Genomic DNA, 25072 nt, shown 5'->3' with positions numbered 1-25072 from the left:
ATTACAATAGTATCAAGAGGCAATGCTTTATTATAACGAACAATAATAGTACATACAGACAAAGTATTTATTAGAGTAGCGGAAATGCACATTCTAATCTTCAAGTGAAGCCTCCAAATTCCACAGGGATGGTTGATGTAGCACCTGGTTTTAAGAACAAAACCAGATACGCACCATATGTGAGCCCAGGAAGTCAACTCTCACATATAGCTACAAATAAGAGATATATCAATAGACAATGCTCCATATATAACGTACTTAGTATAAAGAATATAACCTTAGAAAGTAAACAGCGGAAAGACAACTCCGATCTTCGGGTGAAGACTCCAATTCCATAGGGACAACTGACTGGTTGATCACAAGCCTAATCCCTCCAAACTCTAGCAATTTGGTACCCATCCAGGATTTTCATCCAAATATTTGAAAAATAAGGCAAGCGTAAGTACATGTCGTACTCAACAAATATAACATGGGGTTCATGAGGCTCAAAAGGCTGACATTGGTTTAACTGCAATTAGCTTTTAATGAGTCATTATTTTAGCAATTGAGTAGCAACAAGTTTATCACAAGCCCATAAACACATGATTAGGTAAACATGAATAATGAACAGCATAAACAATAATCATTAGTGAGCATTTTCATCATCAGTATCATCAGTGTTCATCATCATTAACCATTAGTGAAAATGTATTTTTGAAGTCAACCGAATAGAATACGCTTTCAAAAGAAGAAAACAAAAGCTGTGGAATACGCAAAGGATGGCGGGTTCTATTTCGAAGAAATCGAGGGGCTCTTAAGCAAAACGACCGTTGAAAGGGTATGGACCGATCTGGACCGCAGATCTGAAAATGGATGGCTAAAATTGAGTGGGAGGGGGAGAAGGTGACTGTGCTGGCCAGAAACAGGGATGGCGTGGCAGCCCACCATTAATGGCGACGAGAAGCTTCGTGGCGAGCTCGGTTTGGGCAAATCCGAGCCCCATGATACACGGGAAGAGGACGGGGAGCAAGAGGGAAAGATGGGCAACTCACCACGGTGGTTTTTAGTGGCTAGGAGCGGACGAAGATGGCTGGCGGCTCGAAACAGTGGCGTCGGAGCTCCAGCAATCGTCGGCGACGAGAGACAAGCGGCCGAAAGCAAAAGAAAGAGGGGAAAAGACCTCGGCGGCTTCGCAAACTCGTCACGAATCTCGGAAGATGGCTTACGGTCACTGTGAAGCGGCGGCACGGCGAAATTGAGCTCAGCAGCGGCGTCGCCAAAGTTGCGGCTGCTGCGGTTGGCTCGAGGCGATGCGGCTGCAACGTGAGTGCGGGATAGGGAGGCGGTGCAAGGTGCGGCTCGGCTTATATGGGGCCAGGCTGCTTGGCGTGCATGGCAGCGACACGGGGCGAGCACGGACTCTGTTGGCGGCGGCGGTGGAGTCTGGTTCAGCGACGGCATGAGGAAGAAGACGGCTGCTAGGTGGGCCAACACGGTCAGCGAGAGGGAGGGGAGGAGAGACGCACGGGGCGGCTACTGTGCTGAGAAGCTGGGCCGCTACGGGACTAGGCCGACGCAAGAAGTGAAGCCGAGCTGGGCCATGGGAAGAAAAAGAGAGGGAGGAGAAGGGCGGGCCACGAAAGGGAATGGGATGGGCCGGCGCTGGAAATGGGCCAACTCGGGAAAGACCTGAGGAGAAGGGAAGAGGCCGGGCCTTTTGGCCAAAAGAGAGAGAGAGAGAGAGCATTTTCCTTTTTAATTTCTTTTCAAATTCAATTCAAATATGAACCAAATCAAATTTGAATACGGTTTAAAATACATGTTTCAATTCAAATAAAAATGAACAATTTTGGGTAAGTTCCTAAAAATAAATTTTACAATTTTTTTTAAAAAAATACTTTTATTTTCAAATTCCCTTTTCTTTCTTTCCTTTTACTTCAAAGCCATTTTTAATTTCATTTGAAAACGCAATTTAAACCATTTTTGAATTTTTAGTCAAAACCACTCAATCAAATACTTCAAATGCAAAGGCATGCATGCACAAACATGTTGCTAAACCTTATGATGAATTTTAATTTAATGAAAAATTTTATTTTTTTCTATATTTCATGAGCACAAAATTCCAAATTAAATCATTTTAGCTCTATTTCCAAAAATTCAAATTTTAGGGTGTTACAATTCTACCCCCTTAAGATGAATCTCGTCCCTGAGATTCAGAAGACGTCGACTAAGAGATAGGGATACTCTATCTTTGAATTCTTGTTTACTTCCTTGTGTAGTTCCATCATCTTGATAATGATCCCACTTTACTTTGCATACCTGTTGATCTTACTCCAAGTAACTTGCCAAACTAACTCCAAGATTATGACAGGTATCTTGAGAAATTCCCAGGTAACTCCAATCTCTAGGCCACCTTTCTTTTCTAATCCATACTACCAATTCCCTTTCTTAAAATATTCACCTTCCAACGAAGCCTGACGAATCCCTTAGTCAGAAGAAAATTCTACTACCAATCTTCAAAACATTAATGTTTCCGGCTAAGTTGCTTGATCTGGGAATACAATTCCTAGTCCTTGGTGTCACCCGAACCTTCTTAGCAAAATTCTCCGTTGCTAAGGGCATCGACTGCGACTTCTACTTCTCCAGGTGATAGCAGTTCTCCAAGTCCTAATCAATTTCATTGCAATGAGGATATCGCAAGCTCAAGACCCACTTAGTGAAGATGTCCTGTAGATTCTTATGATCCTCCTAGATGTCACTTTTACTTCCAAGAAGATATTACTTCCATGCTTCATAATGGATAACTCCAGATGACACTTTAGACAATTCAACTCACGCTTCCGCTGCGCAAACTAGAATGTAGGATACTTCATCTTACAAATTCTTCAACTTGGCTACCCCCCTTAAGAAAAGATCAACAAGGGGACACCAAAAAGGGTAGCTTGCACCATCTTCCAGATGATCTAACTAGTATCAAGACGTTCTGACACCCCAATGATATTCTTGTGTATGGGCAAGAACAAGAAATCTGAAATTCCTCACGAGATGAAAAACAGCAGCGCGGTAAAACAACTGTAACTCTCATTCTGTTAATCCAATGAAGTTGTAGCTTACACCGTTGGAAAGCTTATAAAATTATCCACGACTTCCTTATAGAACACTTTTCCAAATTCTGTAGTTAACTTGGTCGAAAATGGTACACAACAGAAACTACTCCAGATTTCAGACAGAACGGTTGCATCGTCTTGTGTTTTTCATATCTCCATAACCAAAATAGCTATCAGGTTAATTCTTGCGCTCAGAGAAGGATATTGAAGTCTACTATCGTTTAGAATTTTTCTCATGATTTTTGGTCATCCAAAATTAGAGTCATAAGCCGAAGAGTGCAGTCTGCTCCGGAAAGACAGGATAGGAAAACAGAAAAAACCAAAACCCGACTATTTATCTCACTAATCCTTATACCTTAGGTCTATAGACTAAATGAAATTGCGGGCACACCCAACAAGATCATTGCAATTATTACAAAGATGCAAAACAATCATAAGCATAATGACAGTTCAACAAAGCAATAAAGGTGTACAACTCAATCATTGACTCAACTTGCGATACTAACATTTTTATTACACTAGGGGTAATAATCCTAAGACTCATCTTTAGATTACAGAAGAAGGTGGTGAGGAACAGTTCTAAAAACATATCAAATCAAGGAGTGAAGATGAGAACAAAGACTTTAAAATAAGAACCAAGGTAGAGATGAATAACAAGGGTAGAGATATAGTAGAGAAGAAAATATCAAGGTTCATAGGGCAAGAATTTTATAGCAATTTCAAAACCTAAAAACGACCAGTTTCTAACTAGGCTTGCGTCCTATAGTCAGCATTGCTCTGATACCACTTTGTAGCACCTAGTTTTAAGAACAAAATCAGATACGCACCATATGTGAGGCCAGGAAGTCAACTCTCACATATAGCTACAAATAAGGGATATATCAATAGACAATGCTCAATATATAACGTACTTAGTATAAAGAATATAACCTTAGAAAGCAAACAGCGAAAAGACAACTTCGATCTTCGTGTGAAGACTCCAATTCCATAGGGACAACTGGCTGATTGATCACAAGCCTAATCCCTCCAAACTCTAGCAATCTGGTACCCATCCGGGATTTTCATCCAAATATTTGAAAAATAAGGCAAGCGTAAGTACATGTCGTACTCAACAAATATAACATGGGATTCATGAGGCTCAAAAGGCTGACATTGGTTTAACTGCGATTAGCTTTTAATGAGTCATGATTTTAGCAATTGATTAGTGACAAGTTTATCACAAGCCCATAAACACATGATCAGGTAAACATGAATAATGAACAGTATAAACAGTAATCATTAGTGAGCATTTTCATCATCAGTATCATCAGTGTTCATCATCATTAACCATTAGTGATCATCTATTTCGTAAATGTTCCAAGACTGCTCGTGACCGTGAGCACGACTGATATACCAGTTTTACACTCTGCAGAGGTTGTACACTTTCACTGTGAGTCGTGATTTACCCTTTTGCCCGAGATAGCTAATCTCTTGACCCACTTCTAAGGAAGGTCGACAGGGTTCACTATGAAACCTTTCAAAGGTTCGTCTAACATGTTAGGGCCGCTAAGGTTTCCCCATTAGTAAGCATGAACCCCCCTCCAAGGAGTGACTAACAAAATACAAAGAAACCAAAGTGCACCCTCTTGGTAGGCCAAGATCATACAAACTGGAGCCCCTCTTGCGCCATAAAGGTAACCACTAACAAGCTAAAAAAAGTCCTCATACTGAGCTAAAGCCAGAGCCATATAGCCCTCACAGCTGTACTGTAAGTCCCGGATGATCACTTACAGATAAGTCCTTAGGGAGAGGAATCTAGAGCACCATAAAAATAGCCCAATACTCTAGCCCCCTTGTTTCCATGTTGCTAAAAAGCATTTTTAAACGTTTATTGCATATAACATTAGTCAAGTTACAAGATCATGACTTTAGTTGAGCACTAGCATCATACTACCCAATGCAATACCCCAAAGGTATCAAGGTACAGGGCAACAAAGTACTAGGAAATCCTTAGTGGCAATCAAGGTAGACACATGCAATATGAATTAAGTGATTAACAGTGAATAGGCAACAAGGATGGTCCTATGCTATACTTGCCTTAAACACCGATCCTTCGGTAGGCTTTAATCTTCAACGTTCTTCTTCTTCTTCTTGATCAATGCGTATATCTCACCGACTAGACATGATCATAAAGCACCACACAAACATCCATGCAATCACACACAGAGCAAACAATAGATCTAAATTAGAACAGTATGCCAATCATAGAAAAATAAGTAAAAGAGTTTGAAACACGATTCTACGCATCGCTACAAACATACAGTCGCGAGAGGCACGCTAATCGGAGCTACGGTTAAAAAGATAAAACTACCAATAGATCTACTTTATAAAAGTGAACCAAGAGCTTTATTAATTTTATCTATAAAGAAGGGTGTATAAAATATTTTAGAGCAATACCTAAGTTTTATTAAGTCAAAATTCACATTTGAATTTAGAAGACAAAAATAGAATTAATCATATTTTATTTATAAATCTAATTGTATAATTATTAATCAAATTAGAGTTTAAACTGTAAAATTCTAGAAATAGTGACATGATAAACATCGTTACTAATGCGTAGTTTATGTCGTTATGAATCTAACACAATTTGAATGGGCCAAAACGGAGCTAAAACGCAGAAGATATGAAATAAAGAATATTTCCTTTACTAAAATAATATATTAAATCTAATCACGAATTTTAAATGTTAAAAATATATCTAACAGTAGTATGAACATGTAGATTATGAAATTACGAACCTAACGCAAGTTGAACGGGTCAAATCGGAGTTAAAACGGAGAAGTTATGGCTAAAATAAAATCAGTGGCAAATATGTAAATAAGTGAAAACGTATTTTTGAAGTGAACCGAATAGAATACGCTTTCAAAAGAAGAAAACAGAAGCTGTGGAATACGCAAAGGATGGCGGGTTCTATTTCAAAGAAATTGAGGGGCTCTTAAGCAAAACGACCGTTGAAAGGGTATGACCCGATCTGGACCGCAGATCTGAAAACGGATGACTAAAATTGATTGGGAGGGGGAGAAGACGACTGCGCCGGCCGGAAATAGGGATGGCGCGGCAGCCCACCCTTAATGGCGACGAGAAGCTTCGCGGCGAGCTCGGTTTGGGCAAATCCAAGCCCCATGAGACACGGGAAGAGGACGGGGGAGCAAGAGGGAAAGATGGGTAACTCACCACGGTGGTTTTTAGTGGCTAGGAGCGGACGAAGATGGCTGGCGGCTCGAAACAGTGGCGTCGGAGCTCCAGCAATCGTCGGCGACGAGAGACAAGCGACCGAAAGCAAAAGAAATAGGGAAAAAGACCTCGGTGGGCCACATAAAGGAATGGGACGGGCCGGCGCTGGAAATGGGCCAACTCGGGAAAGACCTGAGGAGAAGGGAAGAGGCCGGACCTTTTGGCCAAAAGAGAGAGAGAGCATTTTCCTTTTTAATTTCTTTTCAAATTCAATTCAAATATGAACCAAATCAAATTTGAATACGGTTTAAAATACATGTTTCAATTCAAATAAAAATGAACAATTTTGGGTAAGTTCCCGAAAATAAATTTTACAATTTTTTTTAAAATACTTTTATTTTCAAATTCCCTTTTCTTTCTTTTCTTTTACTTCAAAGCCATTTTTAATTTGATTTGAAAACGCAATTTAAACCATTTTTGAATTTTTAGTCAAAACCACTCAATCAAATACTTCAAATGCAAAGGCATCTATGCACAAACATGTTGCTAAACCTTATGATGAATTTTAATTTAATGAAAATTTTTATTTTTTTTCTATATTTCATGAGCACAAAATTCCAAATTAAATCATTTTAGCTCTATTTCCAAAAATTCAAATTTTAGGGTGTTACAGTTGACTAGGGGAAATATACGCCTAACAATTCCATCTGTCTTTCTAGGAACTCCATGTTTTCTTCAGTCTTCTGCGCAACTTTTGCTAGAGACTAGGGTGTGGGGGAAAATATCAAGAGTGAGCACATGTCGTACTCAACAAATATAACATGTGTGAATGAAGACTCAAAAAGATGACACTGGTTTATTGCGGTAAGCATTTTAAAGAGTCACAATTTTAACATTAGTGTAACATAAAGTTGTGCTTAATCTCCAATTCCCGTATGATCATAAGTAATGGCAATAAGACAACAATGAGTAAACATGAGCATCAACATCATAGAATGACAAGAAGAACCAATTATTCCGTCAGTTTTCCAAGCCACTCGTGACTACGAGCATGGTTGTTATAATAGGTTTTAACACTCTCCAGAGGTTGTACATCTTTACCCATAAGCCATGATTTACCCTTTCGCCCGAGGTCATCAGCTTCTTGACCCACTACCAAAGAAGGTCAGCAGGGTTCACTATGAAGGCTTTTAAAGATTCGTCTAACAAGTTAGTAGCCGCTAGATTCCAATGGCCTGCAAATATAGAGCCTCCTTTCGAATGGCACATTCCGCGCAGGCTATACTCATAGGGATAGAGGCTGCACTATACCCAACTTATTCAAACCCTTTTTGCGCCTTTAGGTAACCACTAATAAGCTAGAAAAGGTTCTCATACTTGACTAAAGACAAAGCCATATAACGCTCATGATTGTACTGTAAATCCTGGATTTTGCTCACAGATAAGTCCTTAGGGATTCCATGTTGCTAAAAAGCACATTTTAAACATCATTGCATATAGCATTAGCCATTCTTAAGGAGCTTTCATCATTAAGTAGAGCAACTAGCAAAACTACCCATATGCATGAACCATGGTTATCAACAGTGGCGGATCTGCCGGGGGGGCTGCCGGGGCTCAAGCCCCCCTACCCTGGCCGCGCCATTGGAGCCCCCCCTCAGCCCCTCCATAAAAATTTCAGCCATTAATCACTAGGAAGGAGGAGCCGGAGACGTTTCCGTCGCTGCCTCGCTGGTGACAGAGGTTGAAGACGAGTGGTGGATGGAGTTGTCTGCTTCCTGGGCCGGAATGTGTATGTTTTACTTTCAGTTTCATTGGCCCAGTTCACAACCCATCAAGAAGACCGGTCACGGCCTCACGGGAGCAGCGGAGTCGCACTCGCACTCGACTCGAGCAACTGGGCGAGCGGCGGCGGCTCCAGCTAGGGTTGGCTCCAACTCCAAGTCTCCAACCCAACGGCCGACGGAGGCGCCGGGATCCCGGCGGGCAGAGGCAGCAGGCAGCAGCGGCCGCGCCCGCGCAGCTGCACAAGATCTTCAAGCTCTGCGGCTCTCCGTCCGACTGTCCGAGGACTACTGGACGTGACGCTCTTCAAGCTGCAGCGGCCGTACCGGCGCAAGATCGTCGAGACGTTCAAGGACTTTACCCCCACGGTCCTGGCGCTCCTGGACATGCTGCTCGCCATCGAGCCGTCGGCACGGGGCACGGTGGCCTCTGCTCTGGACAGCGAGGTAATTAAGCAACTCTCGTCAGTTTTTCATTAGAACAACAAACACGCCATGGAAACTGTCAGCACTGAAACATTGGTGCATTGTATTGCATCTCTGTCATCAGTGGACTGTCTGTCATCGTCAGTTCTTCAAGACCAAACAGCAGGGCAGAGGCCAGCAGGTATACTCTTTTTCTTTAGATTTGCCTTTTGAACTTTGTAATCGTTCAAAATTTGATTAGGATTTAATAAATTGTAGATTATTTAAAATGTCCAAAGGAACATTGCACACATATTTTTCTGGTATAAGTAGTACATCAACTCCAGGCACTAATGACAACATAAATCAACCAATTCGGCGTAGAGTGGAGGTTAGTCAATCCGATGTAATTGGTGATCCAGAAAATCACATACCAATTGAAGAATATCCGCCAAAAACTAGAGACCAAGTTAGAAGGGCATATGCTTTGAGATGTCTGACCCAACCTCGTAATCTTACCTTTGCTCGTAAATGGCAAAATGGTCAATGGAGATCATAGTTATCATGTAAAATATTTAAAACTGTTATATCTTAGATTTGTATGGGATATAATTGAGTGAAGTTGGTCTAGCTCTTTTTGGCCCGGCCCCTCCTAAATATTTTTTCTAGATCCGCCACTGGTTATCAAGGATCAAGATAACAATTACTAGGAATATCCTTAAGGACTATTCATATTTGACACATGCAACATGAATATAGTGACATTATGATTGTTAGCTGTCATGGAGAGAAGCAACGAATAAAATCATCTAAGAACAGTACACCACATGAGAGAAAACAACGTACTAAAAGAGAGCTAGTTCTATGGTCACGAGATCACAAGAAACGCCGAGAATGGAGCTATCGTTAAAAGAAACGACTATCGAGAGTTTTATATTATAAAAGAAACAACTACAAGCTTGATTTATTTTACTAAGAAAAAAATATATGAGTAGTATTAATTCAGATTAATCATAACATATTTAATTTCAAAAGTCGAGTTAAAGCCATTCATGTTTTAGTTAAAAATGTCGTCATATAATTTAATCAGATTAAACTTTAACTTTTACAAAACAAAGGTGCATATGAGAGCATCTAAACCAGTTTTATGTCCTTGTTTAGCCTAAGCAAATTATAATTTAGAAATACGTTTATGTTAGCAATTAATCATGTTAACATTTATGTATAAAATACCGAATTATAAAACCTATATTGATTTTAATTATAAAACTAGTTATAAGTATATTAATCAAATTAATATTTAACAAATGTACGGAAAAACATTTTACATGAAAAACGGTGGCACTAGCATACAGATTACGTGGATACGAATCTAACACAACTTAAAGGAGTAAATGACGGAGATATAATGAACCGGTGGCAAAACCGTGTTCATCCTCCACGGGAACGTGGCATGGCTGACTGTTGCTGCTGTACTTCGCCTGGGAGGAAGGGGCCTCAGCCTGGGAGCTAGAGACGGCCGGGCTTGGCAGGGCGGCAGCGCGCGGCGCGCTTGGCCCGTGCTCGCGGCTGCAGCACGCAAAGCCATGGCCGAGCGGCCACAGGCGGCGGCGGCACTGCTGCTCCACGCAGGGGCGCATGAAGGGCGACAGGGCCGTGGGCTCCGGGCAACGGCGCGGAGTGGGCCCGGGGCTGGAGCACAGGGCATGGCCCGGACACGAGGCGACGGCCGGAGTTCGTCAGAAAACGGAGAACTCGAACGTCGTGTATGGAAGAGCTCACCGGAAAAAGAGAGGAAACATGGCAAACGGTCAAACGGGCACGGATTCGCTCAACCAAGTATATCAGACGTAGAGGACGAAGAGGGCTACCTCTGTGATGGTGGTGATCGGTGCCGGAAGTTAACGGTTTTTCTGGAAAAGCTGGTCTGAAAGTTCACCATCTAGTTGTGGTTTTGAGGTAGGAGGCTTGGGTGACGGCTGCGAAAACGGTTTGTACTCCTGAAAAGGTCGCGTCAAGGAGAGCGCCCGGGCGCGCGCGCACGCACACATATTATATATATATATATATATAGAGGGATTGAGGTGGGTAGAAAAATATGATATTTTATTATTTTGAAAATTAATTAATTTCACAAATAAAATAATTTCAGAAAAGTTTAGAATTGATATTTAAGCCGCGAAGAATACTTCAAAAGCTCTAAAAATTTGGGAAAATTCTTAGAGATATTTTGGAACATGAGGAACCTAAATAAAGTATTTGAAGATCATGAAAATATATTCTGGAGCATCTAAAAATTAGATTATGCTCGTCGAAATGAGGGAAAAAGTTCTAACAAAAGTTGAAATATTTCCCGGGAAGTTTGTAGAGATAAATTAAAGGATTATGAGCACAAAGGAGTGATTTGGAGCTGATGAAAATGATTTTGGGAAGGTTCAATAAAATAATTAAGCTAGGAAACAAGGAACTTGATTATAGGAAAAAGACAAGGACAAGTCGGAGAAAGATAAACGACTTACTAAACGCATATCAAAAATTTTACACACTCACAACACACAAAGTCAAACAACAAGCAAACATCGCATCACATAAAGCCCATCAAAATTAATATTGAAAAGATTGAAACCACAGTTTTTGATATTTAAATTAGCAGAAACTTAATTAATCTTGAAAAAATATACAAACATTGAAATCATTTATTTTATCTAGTATTTTCCATGCACAACCCAAAATCGAAAATTTTGGGGTGTGACACCCTCATCCAAGTGCCCCAACCAGATTTGTATGCTCCTTGCTTGGGCAATGGTGGAGGGGAGGAGGCTAAGGGGGCAATGCGCCACTACGTGATGGCCGTTTCTTAGGCGTCTATGTAGTAGTGGAAGCCATCCAAGGAGTCCATATCACCATGAAGATTGGATCTTCACTGCTGGTGCTGACCACCGCCCTAGCATGATAGATCTAGCCTATGAGAAAGAGTGTGAGGACGGGGGAGAACTGGGAGGAAGGGGGAGCGAGGATATACATACCATCCACTTACCTCCACTTCATCTCTGTCATAGAGTAAGGGACATGTAACATTATTGGTTTGGCGTTTAGGATTATCCGAACTCAATCTTGTGAAATCTACCTTCACTAATATAGTGTATTATATAGATTTTATGGGACAAACTAAAAGAGAATAATGAGACACATATACGCTTCATTTCCTAATCAGACGCTATCATTTGTATAATTAATGGAGATTAGTTGACAAATGACAAGTAATGATATAACACTTACTAAATTTGTACTCCTATTTTAACACAATACTATCCGTTGTCATCTATGATTTTTATGTGGCTGAAATTACAATTACAGGGCCAAATACTTTTTATTATACTAGGATCATGCTAGTGCATTGCAACGGTAAAAAATAATGCTATGATAATTTTAATTAGAACATATGTTGTATTATTATAAAAATGGTACTTTGAATGTGATTTTCATGACATTCCATTTGTAGCCAATCATCAATATTATATGAGTTCACCACAAAACATGAATAATTAGAATATGCCAGTGTGTTGCAATATGATCCGAAAATTTATCACTAGATAACATGTCTTATGGATCAGTGTCAAATTGCCCAAGCAGGCCATCGATGTCTCCCTCAGTGCTCACCATATGATCATACCCGTGCCTTGCAACCGGAAAAAAAATCACGTTGTCACTACCGGAGGCCGCGGCTTTGTTTACACTCGGCAAAGAGCCCTTTGCACTCGGCAAAGGCTTTGCCGAGTGTAGCACTCGGCAAAGTCCGCTCGGCAAAATTTTTCTCGGCAAAGGGTCTTTGCCGAGTGCTTTTTATCGGGGCACTCGGCAAAATAAAAAATAATTTTGCCGAGTGCTTGGGGCGGCACTCGGCAAAATATTTTCGGCCGTTGCACGCCAGCCGTTAACGGTTATTTTGCCGAGTGCCCGACCCAGCACTCGGCAATTTTTTTTTTGAAATTACTTTGCCGATTGCCCCAGCCCAGGCACTCGGCAAAGTTTTTTTTTTAATTTTTTTTAAAAAGTACTTTGCCGAGTGCCCCTGCCCAGGCATTCGGCAAAGTTTTTTTTTTTAAAAAAAATTACTTTGCCGAGTGCCCCTGCCCAGGCACTCGGCAAAGTTTTATTTTATTTTTTTTAAAATAATTTCTTTGTCGAGTGTCCCTGTTTAGGCACTCGGCAAAGAATTTCTGGATTTTTTTAAAAAAAATACTTTGCCGAGTGCCGTGGCGAGGCACTTGGCAAAGATTTTTTTTTTGAAAAAACTTTGCCTAGTGCCTTGCCCATGGCATTCGGCAAAGACCCCGAGAATTGCAATTTTTTTTACATTTCATTGTAACAAACAATATATATATATATATATGTATATATATATATATATATACATCAATCATCACATCTATATCACCAACATGCATTATATATCACAAGCACACGCATATTTAATAAATCCATCGAAAATCCATCACAAATGCACCAAAGTTCAACATCACAAGTTTATTATTACAAGTTCAATATCACAAAGTTCAACATCCCTACCGCGGCGACGGAACTGCAGGTGTGGCCCCCTGGACAGCGGTGAAGGACCAGACTGCGACGAAGGGTTAACGTGATCAGCCGTCGGTGACACGCTAGCGGGATTGTTTGAACTCGCCGACGGAGGCTGCACAAAAGAGAAGAAATTGCATGTGTTAGACTCAAAATTGAAAATTTCGACAGCACCTCCCCTGCACGGGGAGGTTTCCAACCTGCAAGAAACAACGGCACGAAGGCCGACAATCACAACGGCACGAAGGCCGACAATCCCAACGGCATGAAGGCCGAAAATCACAACGGCACGAAGGCCAACAATCCCAATGGCACGAACGCATTAAACTTTCATACTCACAGGAGTGAAGTGTCGAACCGAAGCTGGAGCTGGCAACTGCACTTGGACACCCGATGCTTGCCCGATGGTTTGCATGATCTCATACATGTCCGCCATCTGCTTCTTCGTGGCCTCCAGCTCTGCGGTCAGGTGCGCTTGCATCTCCCTTGTCTCTGCCAGCTCGGCCTGTAGTGTTTCAATCATATGTTTTAGTATTATAAATCTGATCAATGTGTGTAACATTCAATGTACGACGAGTGAAACCAGAATTACCTGAAGTTCATCGACCTGCGACAGTGTTGGAGTAGGCCGTGCACATATGGGAAGGCTTCTGGCCGTGCTCCGTGCCCTCACGTTGGAGAGAGAGAGGGTGCAGAGCTTGAGGAGTCAGCGCCATCTGCAATCCACAACCGCCCGTGCTTCCTGCCTTGCCCCAGCCTCACGATCATCTCTGTCTCAAGGGGCTCAGTGCTCAGATTGTGATCTAAGCCACGGAGCGCCCTAACCGCCTCCGTGTAGTCTCTGACCTTAGCGTGGACGCTTGGGTCAGAGTAAGCCTGAGTAGGGGCATCCGGATTGAAGACGACACCGGATTTCACCGGGCCCATGTGGGACACAGCCCATGCCCCAAACTCCGATACCGGCACGTCCGGGTGTGCCACCTCCTGCGAGAAAGACGGCAAGATGATTAGAAATCAGGCAAAATTGAGCGTTAGAATAGATAAATGACATCTCGTACAAGTGCCCGCTTGAATGCGGGGAGGTTGCGGCTGCCTTGGTGGTGAGTTGGAGCGGTCCTCAGTGCCCGTTCCACTTGCCTTGCTCGTGCTTTGCGATGTACGCCGGGTCAAGGTACCTGTCCACGATCCTCGACCATGCCGATCTATGCGACATGCACCACGAGGCCGGCACCTACACATCATCAAGTGTTTGACATATAAGAAGATCAATTCTAGACCTACTAAATCTCAAAACGAATCAATATTATTCACCTACCTGAAGGTACTGCTCCTTGGTCGGCGCCACCTTTCTTGCGCCGGTTTTGTTGAGGGGCTCTTTCTTGATGGACCTGTAGTAGTCGACGTGGGCCTAGAGTCATGCCTCGTGAATCATGTCGCCGACGTACTTCTTACAGGCTCTATGTGCCGTCTAATTCGCTAGGGTCTCTCTACCTTCTTCGGCCTTGAAGTACCTCTGCATACAAACATGATGTATCCGTTCATTATTTCAATAAAAGACTTAAGCAATGGAGGAGATGTATTGAGCTTTGTTGTGAGACACTTACCCAAAAGTCCGCCAAAACCCGCTCCTGCTTGTTGTCCTACTCGTCATCCGAGCCGAGCTTGTACCTGTCCCACGACCAGGCCGGCTCCCACCTCCCCTCTTTCAAGTCCACAAGGCCGGGGAAGTGTTTCCTGCATAGACATCCTAGGATGGTAGCGGGGGTGCGTGGGGGGTCAAGAGCACCCGACTGAACTAGCCAGCCCCTGCATTAGTGATTACAAAAAATTATTTGTTTCTCTTTTGATTTTCAACGTATCATATGAAGTACTAGTGATAACATCTATAGTTACTTACCTTCTTCCCACAGGACGAACCAGTGGGCGTCGGTCAGGAAGCGGAACCGGAGAAGGCTTGTGGGACCTCGCAGGTAGGGAGCCGACTGAGCAGAACTATCCTCCGTCTGCTGAGTCCCCTCGTCCCCCGACAAAGTGTCTGTGGTCGTGCCCATGGCCGCCATGTGGTCCTCTAGGGTAGGAGACGGGTCCTCCGGCTGGTCGAGAGCCGGGGGAGGAGGCAGGTCTCTCCTGGGGCGACCCCGGCCCCTCCCCCTCCCCCTCCCCATGCTGGGGCGACCCGGGCCTGCTCTCGCCGCTAGGGGCAAAGACGTCCCCTCGCCTCCATCAGGAGGGCGTAGCCTCTGGTATACCGAGAGCACCTGCCTCAGTGAACAGTTGTTCACCATCTTTGTTTTGTCACCTGCAATGTACAAAGAATGAACAACAAGCGTTAGTACATACATGTCAAATAGTTCAAAATGAATAAACATAAATTTTTTTAATAAAAAACATAGTATTACATGGTTTAGGAATAATCTTCATGATTGGGGTCGTAGGTCTCATCATCACTGTCAAAATTGTCCAAATGGGCAACACTATTCAAAGGTTCTATGTCTTCTTCATTGTCTTTGCCTAAATGGAATCGCTCAAGCATTTGAATGTCCTTCGGATTTAGCACTACATCTCTAGGGTCCTCGTCATCAACCGTTTCATCGTCTACTTCCATGGCGGTCGTCACACCGGGTAAGACTATCTCAAAGCTCCCTTGTAGCCCATCTGCTTGATAGAACTCTCCATCATATGTGTTTGTGTCGAAGGTGTAATCTTCATCGTTTGGAATAGGTAGTTTACCGTGCGAAGATACCTGGTGCACAATAGACCAACCCTTAAGATGGTCTTTGTCTTGGCACGCGTATGGCGTATGATACACCTGCACGGCCTGTTGAGCCACAATATAGACATCTTTTCCTTTATAGACAGAATCATGCCTAATCTCGACTAGCCCAAGATGAGGGGTCCGTCTCGTTCGTGCAGGATCAAACCAGTGGCACTTGAATATGATAGGAGTAAGAGGTACCCGGCCCTCATATTCAAGTTCATAGATCTCCTCAATTATTCCGTAGTATTCGACGCCATTAGTGCCCGGCGTAAAAACTTGGCTGTCGGTGGTTTTCCAACCGGGCCGAGTCTACTCGTGTCTTGACGTGTGTAAGCGATATCCGTTCACGTCATAACCAGTATATGACTTCACCCTTAACTTGAAGCCGTTTGCAACCTGTCTCAACTCGTCACTCATGGACGCATTGGTTTGCGCCTACAAGCTCAAGCATGATACATCGTTATACTATTGGAACGTACGAGCTACTAAGGAATATCAATGAACGTACGACCTTTTGTTTGAACCAAGAAATGAAATCAGGCCTCCCAGCTCCCGCACCCTCTGAAAGAAGGGTATCATGTTCATGCGGGGTAGGATCCCTTGATTGATGCCACTCTTGACGAACAAATTCCCTATACCAAAGAGAATCAATGGGGTTCGATACAGAATAGTGACGTCGTATTGAAACAAGTTCGTTGAGAACTTACTTAATGAATGGCGCAACCTCGACAAGGTTGGTGAACACATATAGCATGATTCTGCGCCACTCTTCTAGATCCAATCTCTTGGGGGTTGATCCACTTGCGCTGCCTAGTTGGCATTTGAAAAGGCTGCGGGTCGATTCAACTTCACCAGCATTGTAACGAGGGGGTAGATTATGCTTGCTAGGAAGGTTTGGCTTGTAGTAGGATGTTGTGAAGTTTGCAACCTCCTCCCGAATGCTTGCCTCTGCAATGCAAGCCTCAATTCTGGCTTTATTTGTATATTTCTTGCAAAGAGTCTTTAGACATCGCTCGATTGGATAGCACCAACAGGCCTGCACGGGCCCCCCAACCATGCCTCGGTCGGGAGGTGCACAATCAGATGCTGCATCGGCAAGAAGAAGCCGGGTGGAAAGATCTTCTCAAGCTCACAGACCAACTCAGGTGCCATAGTTTCCAATTCTGTAATGACGGTCGAAGATAGCTCCTTGGCACAAAGCTGGCGAAAGAAGTAGCTCAACTTTGCCAGCACTAGCCAGACATGCTCAGGGACATAGCCTCAAACCATCGATGGAAGTATGCGCTCAATCCATATGTGGTAGTCATGACTCTTCATCCTGTTGACTCGCTGAGTCTCTAAGTTCACTCCCCAGCACAGATTCGCTGCATACCCATCAGGGTACATTAAATTCTTGATCCATCGAAGTACTTCCCTCCTTTGATCGATTTTCAAGACATAGGGGGCCCTAGGCCTTCTCCACTACTTTCCTGTTGTAGGAGGCCGCATCTCTAGGTTTGGCCTATCGCACAACGTCGCCAGGTCCACTCTAGCCTTAGGGTTGTCCTTAGACTTGTCAGTGTCCATGAGCGTTGCCCAAAGTGCCTCGGCGATATTCTTTCCAGTGTGCATGACATCAATGTTATGGGGTAGTAGGAGGTCATCGAAATAGGGGAGCCTCGTCAAGCCAGACTTATGAGTCCACATATGTTGCTCACCATATCCCACGAAACTACCATCTTCGTTGGGCACGAGAGCATCTATCTGAGCACGAACCTCCACCCCAGTCCTCAAGAGCGGTCTAGGGTCCATCACTTTGACACCTTTCGTAAAGCTCTTGATGTCTTCTCTGAATGGATGGTCAAGAGGGAGGAATTGATGATGTTTGTCGAACAACGAATACTTGCCACCCTTCTTCAACCATATGAACCTCACAGCTTCCTTGCATATTGGGCATGGGAACTTCCCCTGAACACGCCAGGCGCACATTAACCCGTACGCCAAGAAGTTGTGCAGGGAGTAGTGGTACCAGACGTGCATTTTAAAGCTAGTCTTTGTAGCTCGATCGTATGTCCACACCCCTTTCACCCAAGCATCGATCAACTCATCTATCACAGGCTCCATGAAGACACCCATATTACTCCTAGGGTGTCCAGGGATTATCAACGACAGGAACACGGTATGCCGTTGAAAGGAGATGCTGGAGGGGGAGATTTAGGGGGGTGACGAACACGGGCCAACATGTGTATGGTGCAGCCATCATGCCATATGGATTGAACCCATCTGTTGCCAGCGCGACACGTACATTACGAGCCTCCTCTGCTTTGAGAGGATGCCGTGAATTGAAGTACTTCCATGCATCAGCATCGGATGGATGTACCATCTTCTTAGGATTGTATCGTGTTCCATTTTTGTGCCATGTCATTTGTTTCGCAGATTCCTCGGTCATGAATAGCCGTTGGAGCCTCGGCAGAAATGGAAGGTGTCGTAGGACTCTCATGGGGATCTTAAGCTGCCTCTTCTGGCCATCGCCTGAGTCTACCTCCACGTACCTAGAGGATTTACACTTCGGGCAGTACTTTGCATCCGCGCATTCTTTCCTAAATAGGACGCACCCCTTCGGACACACATGTATCTTGTCATACGGCATCTTAAGTGCAAGAAGGAGCTTCTCTGACTCGTACAAGTTCTTCGGCATAATGTGTGTCTTCGGTAGCATATCGATCCACACGGCCACCATCTTGTCGAAGCCTTCTCGACTTAGGTTTAACTCAGCCTTCAACCCCATTACGCGACCAATGGCATCCAATTGAGAAACATTAGTATGATCGTGAAGGGGTCTCTATGCCGAGTCCAACATCAGGTAGAAGGCATCTATGGCAGCCTCCATCTCCTCCTTGTCACGTCCTTCAGCGAACTGAGCTTGGTGTGTGTCATCCAGCATGTCTGCTACCCTGGCATCATCATCGAAAGCCTCGAACCGTGGTCTCACCACCTCCTCCCTGATACGATTGGCTTCACCATGGTGGATCCACCGGTGGTAGTCCGGAGTAAATCCAAACTTCACAATATGTTTACCCATGGTTAACCTATCTTTCCTTCTTTTGTTGTCACAACTGCTGCATGGACAAACCACTAGAGAATGGCCTCCAGCACTCTTGCCAAATGCATGCTGTAAGAATTCTTCGACCTTGACTATAAACAGCAAGTCGTAATCGTGCTCGTCTCTCCGGAGCGTGTACATCCACTCACGGTCCTCCATCCTTTAACAGACGTATCAGCACATATGAGTCACCATCAATTGCATCTACGCGGTGTCCCTACTCTCTAATAGGTGAGGATAGGTCCTAATCCCACCCGTGGATCCGTAGATGAGGTTAGTTTCCATGCTCCGCTCCTATCAAAGACAAAATTTCGGTAGCACCTCCCTGCTGTTCTCCCGATACACGTCCTGTAAGGGAGAGTGTGTATCCGAAGAACAACAGGGGGGTGATGCCGAAACACCATCTCGGACTAGAGCGGACCATGGAAACTAACCCATCTACGTATCCTCAAGCTGTCCAAAAAACGTGGACAATCCGAAAAAGAAACGCTCGCAGATATGCAAAGATCTGCATACCTCCAAAGATATCTCTTTCAGACGGGAGACGCCTAACTAGGCTACACCGATCTACGACGACAGACAAGCAGAAAAAGAGGTGATTTATACCTAGGGTGTCGGTGAAGTCAGGCTAGCGATGTAGTGGCGAGTCGACGCAGTGGCGAGGCGACGCAGTGCAGGCAGACCCGCGATGCCGACGAAGATGACCAGGGACCTCCAAGTCACCTCCGACAGGTCCTGCTCTGCAAAAGAAGAAACACAACACTATAAGTTCAAAATTTCGGCAGCACTTCCCCTGCACGGGGAGGTTTCCAAAACCTGCAAAAAACAACGGCACGAAGGCCGACAATCACAAATGGCACGAAGGCCGATAAGCACAGCGGCACGAAGGCCGACATCACAACGGCACGAAGGCCGACAATCACAAATGGCACGAAGGCCGATAAGCATAGCGACACGAAGGCCGAGCGGAGAAAGGGTGGATATACCTTGCCCACGCTCGTAGGCGGTTCGGTGATGGTAGGGGCGTCGGCGGGACGGGCACGCGGAGAAGACGGCCGACGCACCTCCTCCTCCCCTCCACCTCGGCTTCCCCCCCTCTCCCCCTCACCCCTTCACCTCGTCCTTCCTCTCCTCCTCCTCCTTCTTCCTTTTCTTCTCTTTTTTCCTTCTCCTTCTTCTTCCTTTTCCTTCTCTTTCTTTCTCCTCTTTTTTCTTCCTTCTTCTTCCTTCTTCTCCTCCCTTCTTCTTCTTATTGCTGCTTCCTCCTCCTTCTTCCAAGCCGGCGGCAAGACCAGGGGAGCACGGGGGTGCGCGGGGCCGGCGCGTGCAGGAGAGGATGGCCGCGTGCACCGGCGGTGGCAGCACGCGCGGACGGCGGCGGCGGGCCACGCTGACGGCGGTGGCGCGCGCCTAGGAGCCGCGTGGTCGGGCGGCGCGGCCGGGCTGGGGGTGCTCGGGGGCGGGCGATGCAGGGGCGGGGGCGCGCGGTGGCGGTGGGCTCACCGGCGTGGGCGCGCCGGCGCGGCGGAACGGGGGTGCCGGTGCTGGCGGGCCGGGGATGCGCGCGCCGGGACCGAGCATAGCGGGCGGGCGGCGCGGTTAAGCTGGGGGGTACTCGGGGGCAGGCGATGCAGGGGTGGGGGCGCACGGTGGCGGGGGCTCGCCGGGGTGGGCGCGCCGGCGCGGCGGAGCGGGGGTGGCGGCGCTGGCGGGTCGGGAATGCGCGCGCCGGGACCGATCAGAGCGGGCGGGTGGATAGGGTTCTGGGGTGGGGGGGATTTTGGGCCGGTGGCCCATTTTCTATTGGGCCTTTGCCGAGTGCTCTAGAAAGGCGCACTCGGCAATTTTTTTATTTTTTAAAAACATATTTTGCCGAGTGTAAGCCTTGGACACTCGGCAATTTTTTTTTAATTTTTTAAAACTTATTTTGCCGAGTGCCAGCGCCAGGCACTCGGCAATTTTTTTTTTATTTTTGAAAATCAACTTTGCCGAGTGCCCCCTGGGCCGGCACTCGGCAAAGCCCACTTTGCCGAGTGCCCCCCGGCACTCGGCAAAATATTTTTTTTTTATTTTGGGCCCAAATGTTTTTCTGTGGCCTTGTGACAGTATTTCAAACTCTATTTTATAATTTGGGGCAATTTTGACTTTTTTGATATATTTCATTAGTTTATTTTGTTTCATCGAATTTTTTGGGATATTTCAAATTTGAACTGCAGGTACATTGGAATAATGGACTTTGGTCATCCAAAAATTGATACTCATGATATTTAGGGTATGTTTAGGCCGTATCCAGGAACTCACATGAAATCTCGAGCATCTCGTTGACGTAACATATCGAAGTACACTACCGGACTCACTAGCTTTGCCGAGTACCAAGGGCACTCGGCAAAGCCCAATTTGCACTCGGCAAAGGCTTTGTCGAGTGCTGCACTCGGCAAACAATACTCGGCAAAAAATGCGTCGGCAAAGGTGTCTTTGCCGAGTGTCTTTTGTCGGGCACTCGGCAAAGCCTTTGCCGAGTGCCCGACACTCGGCAAAGTTGGAACCGAAAACAACCCGAAAAAATGGGATTTTTTACCAAAAAAAATGGAATTTTTTTTAATTGGTGGAGGCCCCCACCGGTCAACGCCCACCCATCTCCGACATTTTTCGCGTAAATTTCACGGCTACGCGGCCGACGGGATTCGAACCCGAGACCTCCCGCTACGCACGAACCTCCTCTACCACTACACCTCACTGTCACTTGTGTCTGGATTCCGTTTTAGTTCCCAATATATTATACTAAACCAAGTGTAAATTGCTTGTTTGAGGCCCTAAACGAATTCAAATAAAAAAGTTGTAAACTACAAAGTTTCATAACTTTTCGAGATCTACACTTTTAGTTTAGGAAGTTTTTCCATCCGAGGTAGTTTACAAAATTTGAATTTTAAAATTTGGAAATTCAAACGCAGTTTTGCATGACAAGATGTTTTCAAATCAAAAAGTTGCCAACTACAATGTTTCATAACTTTTCAAGATCTACAGAGTTTATTTTGGTTGTTTTTCCATCCGAGGTCGTTTGAAAAGTTCGAATTTTAAAATTTTGAAATTCAAACACAATTTTGTATGACAAGATGATTTCAAATCAAAAAGTTGCCAATTACAAAGTTTCATAACTTTTCGAGATCTACAAAGTTTATTTTGGTTGTTTGGTCATCTGTTCATCCGACATGGTCGTTCTAACATTGTTCACAAATCTTTTATATCTCTCTTGTAGTTTCATAAACTAAAAGAGAGATATGTTAGATTTGTGAACAAATTTATTTTCACTTTGTCATATGAAGAAAAGACCAAAACAAACATTGTACATCTTGATGAGTTATACAACTTTGTAGTTGAAAACTTTTTCATTTGAATTAATTTACTGCTTTAAAATATGCTTTGAAATTTTCTTTGCCGAGTGTAAAAAAAAACACTCGGCAAAGAAGCTCTTTGCCGAGTGTCAAAAAAAAAAACACTCGGCAAAGAAGCTTTTTTTGTCGAGTGTAAATTGCTTGTTTGAGGCCCTAAACGAATTCAAATAAAAAAGTTGTAAACATGTTACGTCAACTAGATGCTTGAGATTTCATGTGAGTTCCTGGATATGGCCTAAACATACCCTAAATATCATGAGTATTAATTTTTGGATGACCAAAGTCCATTATTCCATGTACCTGCAGTTCAAATCTGAAATATCCCAAAAAATTCGACGAAACGAAATAAACTAATGAAATATATAAAAAAAGTCAAAATTTCCCTAAATTTTAAAATAGAGTTTGAAATACTGTCACAAGGCCACAGAAAAACATTTGGGCCCAAAATCAAAAAAAAAATTTGCCGAGTGCCATGGGGGGCACTCGGCAAAGTGGGCTTTACCGAGTGCGGCCCAGGGGGCACTCGGCAAAGTTGATTTAAAAAAAAAAATTTGCCGAGTGCCTGGCGCTTGCACTCGGCAAAATAAGTTTTAAAAAATTAAAAAAAAATTTGCGGAGTGCCCAAGGCTTACACTCGGCAAAATATGTTTTTAAAAAATAAAAAAAATTACCGAGTGCCTTGGTCTGGCTCTCGACAAAATAAGTTTTAAAAAATAAAAGAAAATTATCGAGTGCCATAGGCTGGCACTCGGCAAAATATGTTTTTAAAAAATAAAAAAAAAATTTGCCGAGTGCCTGGGGCTGGCACTCGGCAAAATAAGTTTTTAAAAATAAAAAAAATTTGCCGAGTGCCATCCGTTAGGCACTCGGCAAAATCTGACGACAAGTGGCCGCCGTCACGGGCCGGCCACCTTTTGCCGAGTGGGACTTTTGCTGAGTGCCGTGACACTCGGCAAAGCCCAGCTTTGCCGAGAGCCAGGCTTTGCCGAGTGCCTGCCACCTTTGCTGAGTGCTTTATTTTGTCAAGTGCGGCACTCTTCCTAATAAAAAGCACTCGGCAAAATCTCAGGCACTCGGTAAAGTACAGTTTTCCAGTAGTGTGTGTTGTACTATTACCAAAAAGGTTGATTAAACACAAAAGGTACTCTATGTAACCTGAGTATCAGATAAATTATAGCAGTTTCGGATGTAATTCGGAATCAAAATCCACACACAGATAATCAATATTTACAGAGAGGTGGGGCCTCACTGAACGCGACTGATCCGAGGTTTATGCCGAAAGGAGGAGAGGGCGACAGAGCAGGCGACTTCGACTCCGGTGAGCGGTGGCGTCATTCCTTCCGGTGATCCTCGACGAAAAGTAGGAGACTCGCTGCAGGGCGCGACGGCGCATCTCTTCACCACGGTACTTTTCCATTTCCTCTCTTAGTCGAGCGGGTCCGGCGAGGTTTTGGTGCAGAGTTTTTCTGGTTTCCCGAGTTTCCACGAGTTTCAGCTGAGGTGTTCATTGCATGGATCGTCGGAGGTTTACTCTCGCTTTTCCTGGTGGGGGGATTCGTCGGAGGCGAGGAGATGGGGCTCCAGTGCCGTTTCAGATTCAGTTGGTCATTTCGCCCAGCCTCACCCCCTATGGACCAAATGTGATCGCAATCAGGAGAAAAAGCGTAAGGAGGAGGAGATTAAGAGAGGTTTGTTTACATCCCGAAGTTGAAGTGCATAGAGGATTCGGAGCTACAGGAATCGGCAGATGCGCTGGAGGCCGCCATTGCCAGGATGCCCACCTTCAGTTGGGCGGGAAGGCGGGAGGTTGAAGATGAGAGAGGGACAGGCTCTAATGGGCCACTAGTTTGGCCGACCCAAGAAGAACAAGGGTTGTCTATTACTGATCTATTCTCTCACTCGTACACACTGCCGTCGCCCGCAAACTCCTCCAGATGGCTCTGGGTTCCGAAGGATAGGGTGTTGTCAGCGCCGACGGCTGGCTACCTGGCGACCAAGGAAGCGGTCTGGTGATTCGGAGGTGGCACCCGTAAGATAGCTCCAGTGGAGGTAAAAATCATCGATTCTCGCTCTTTCGCGAAGTTGCCGAGATGGATTGGAGGGCTACTGGTAGAGGTGGGGGTAGAGGTGGGTGTTTTCAGAGAGATGGTCCAGGTCGAGATGGATGGCGTGGGAGGTGGTGGTTTCAGCGATGACGACAGGAATCGCAACTAGTACCCAAGACGCTATGATGACAGAGATGGTGGATACAGGGGTTTTGATAGAGGTGAGGGTTACTATGAGGATGACAGAAATGGAGGGAGAGGTTCCAAGCGCAAGAATGATGGTGTTGAAGATCGTCGTCTCAACGAAGAGGATCTGCGCCACAGGCTCATGAGGGATCAGGAAGAGAGAGGTGGGGGCTGGGACAGCAGGCCATCAGAAGAGAGGTGTTTTCGCCGTGGGGAGAAAGGACATCATAGATCCCGCTGTCCTAATCCTCCTCTCTACTACCACTGTAAGGATTCTGGTCATATGGCGCCGAATTGTCCATACAAGGAAAGCAAAGGCTTGAAGCTTTGTTCATACAGGTTCCCAAGACAGACGTTTTACAGTCTTCACATCCCAATTGAGGAGGAAGATGCAGCTAAGAGTCCAATTAGTGCAACCATGAATATCATTGATGGGAAAGCATTTGTGTCCAAGGTCACCACTGAGCTTAAATATGCCATCAACTCAGCCTGGGAATGGCAGGTGGAGAAAATTGCATCTGATGAGTATATGGTCGTGGTTCCATG

General features: G+C 44.8%; 1 pseudogene; it reads right to left on the bottom strand.

The window, feature by feature from the left end:
* Nucleotides 1-13146: 13146 nt before the first annotated feature.
* Nucleotides 13147-19062, bottom strand: LOC136488792 (uncharacterized; annotated as a pseudogene).
* Between the last annotated feature and the right edge of the window lie 6010 nt (nucleotides 19063-25072).

Source organism: Miscanthus floridulus, chromosome 10 (genome assembly GCF_019320115.1).
Source record: "Miscanthus floridulus cultivar M001 chromosome 10, ASM1932011v1, whole genome shotgun sequence".
Lineage (NCBI taxonomy): Eukaryota > Viridiplantae > Streptophyta > Magnoliopsida > Poales > Poaceae > Miscanthus > Miscanthus floridulus.
Note: the sequence above shows the minus strand (reverse complement) of the source record. Positions and strands in the feature narration are given on the sequence as shown.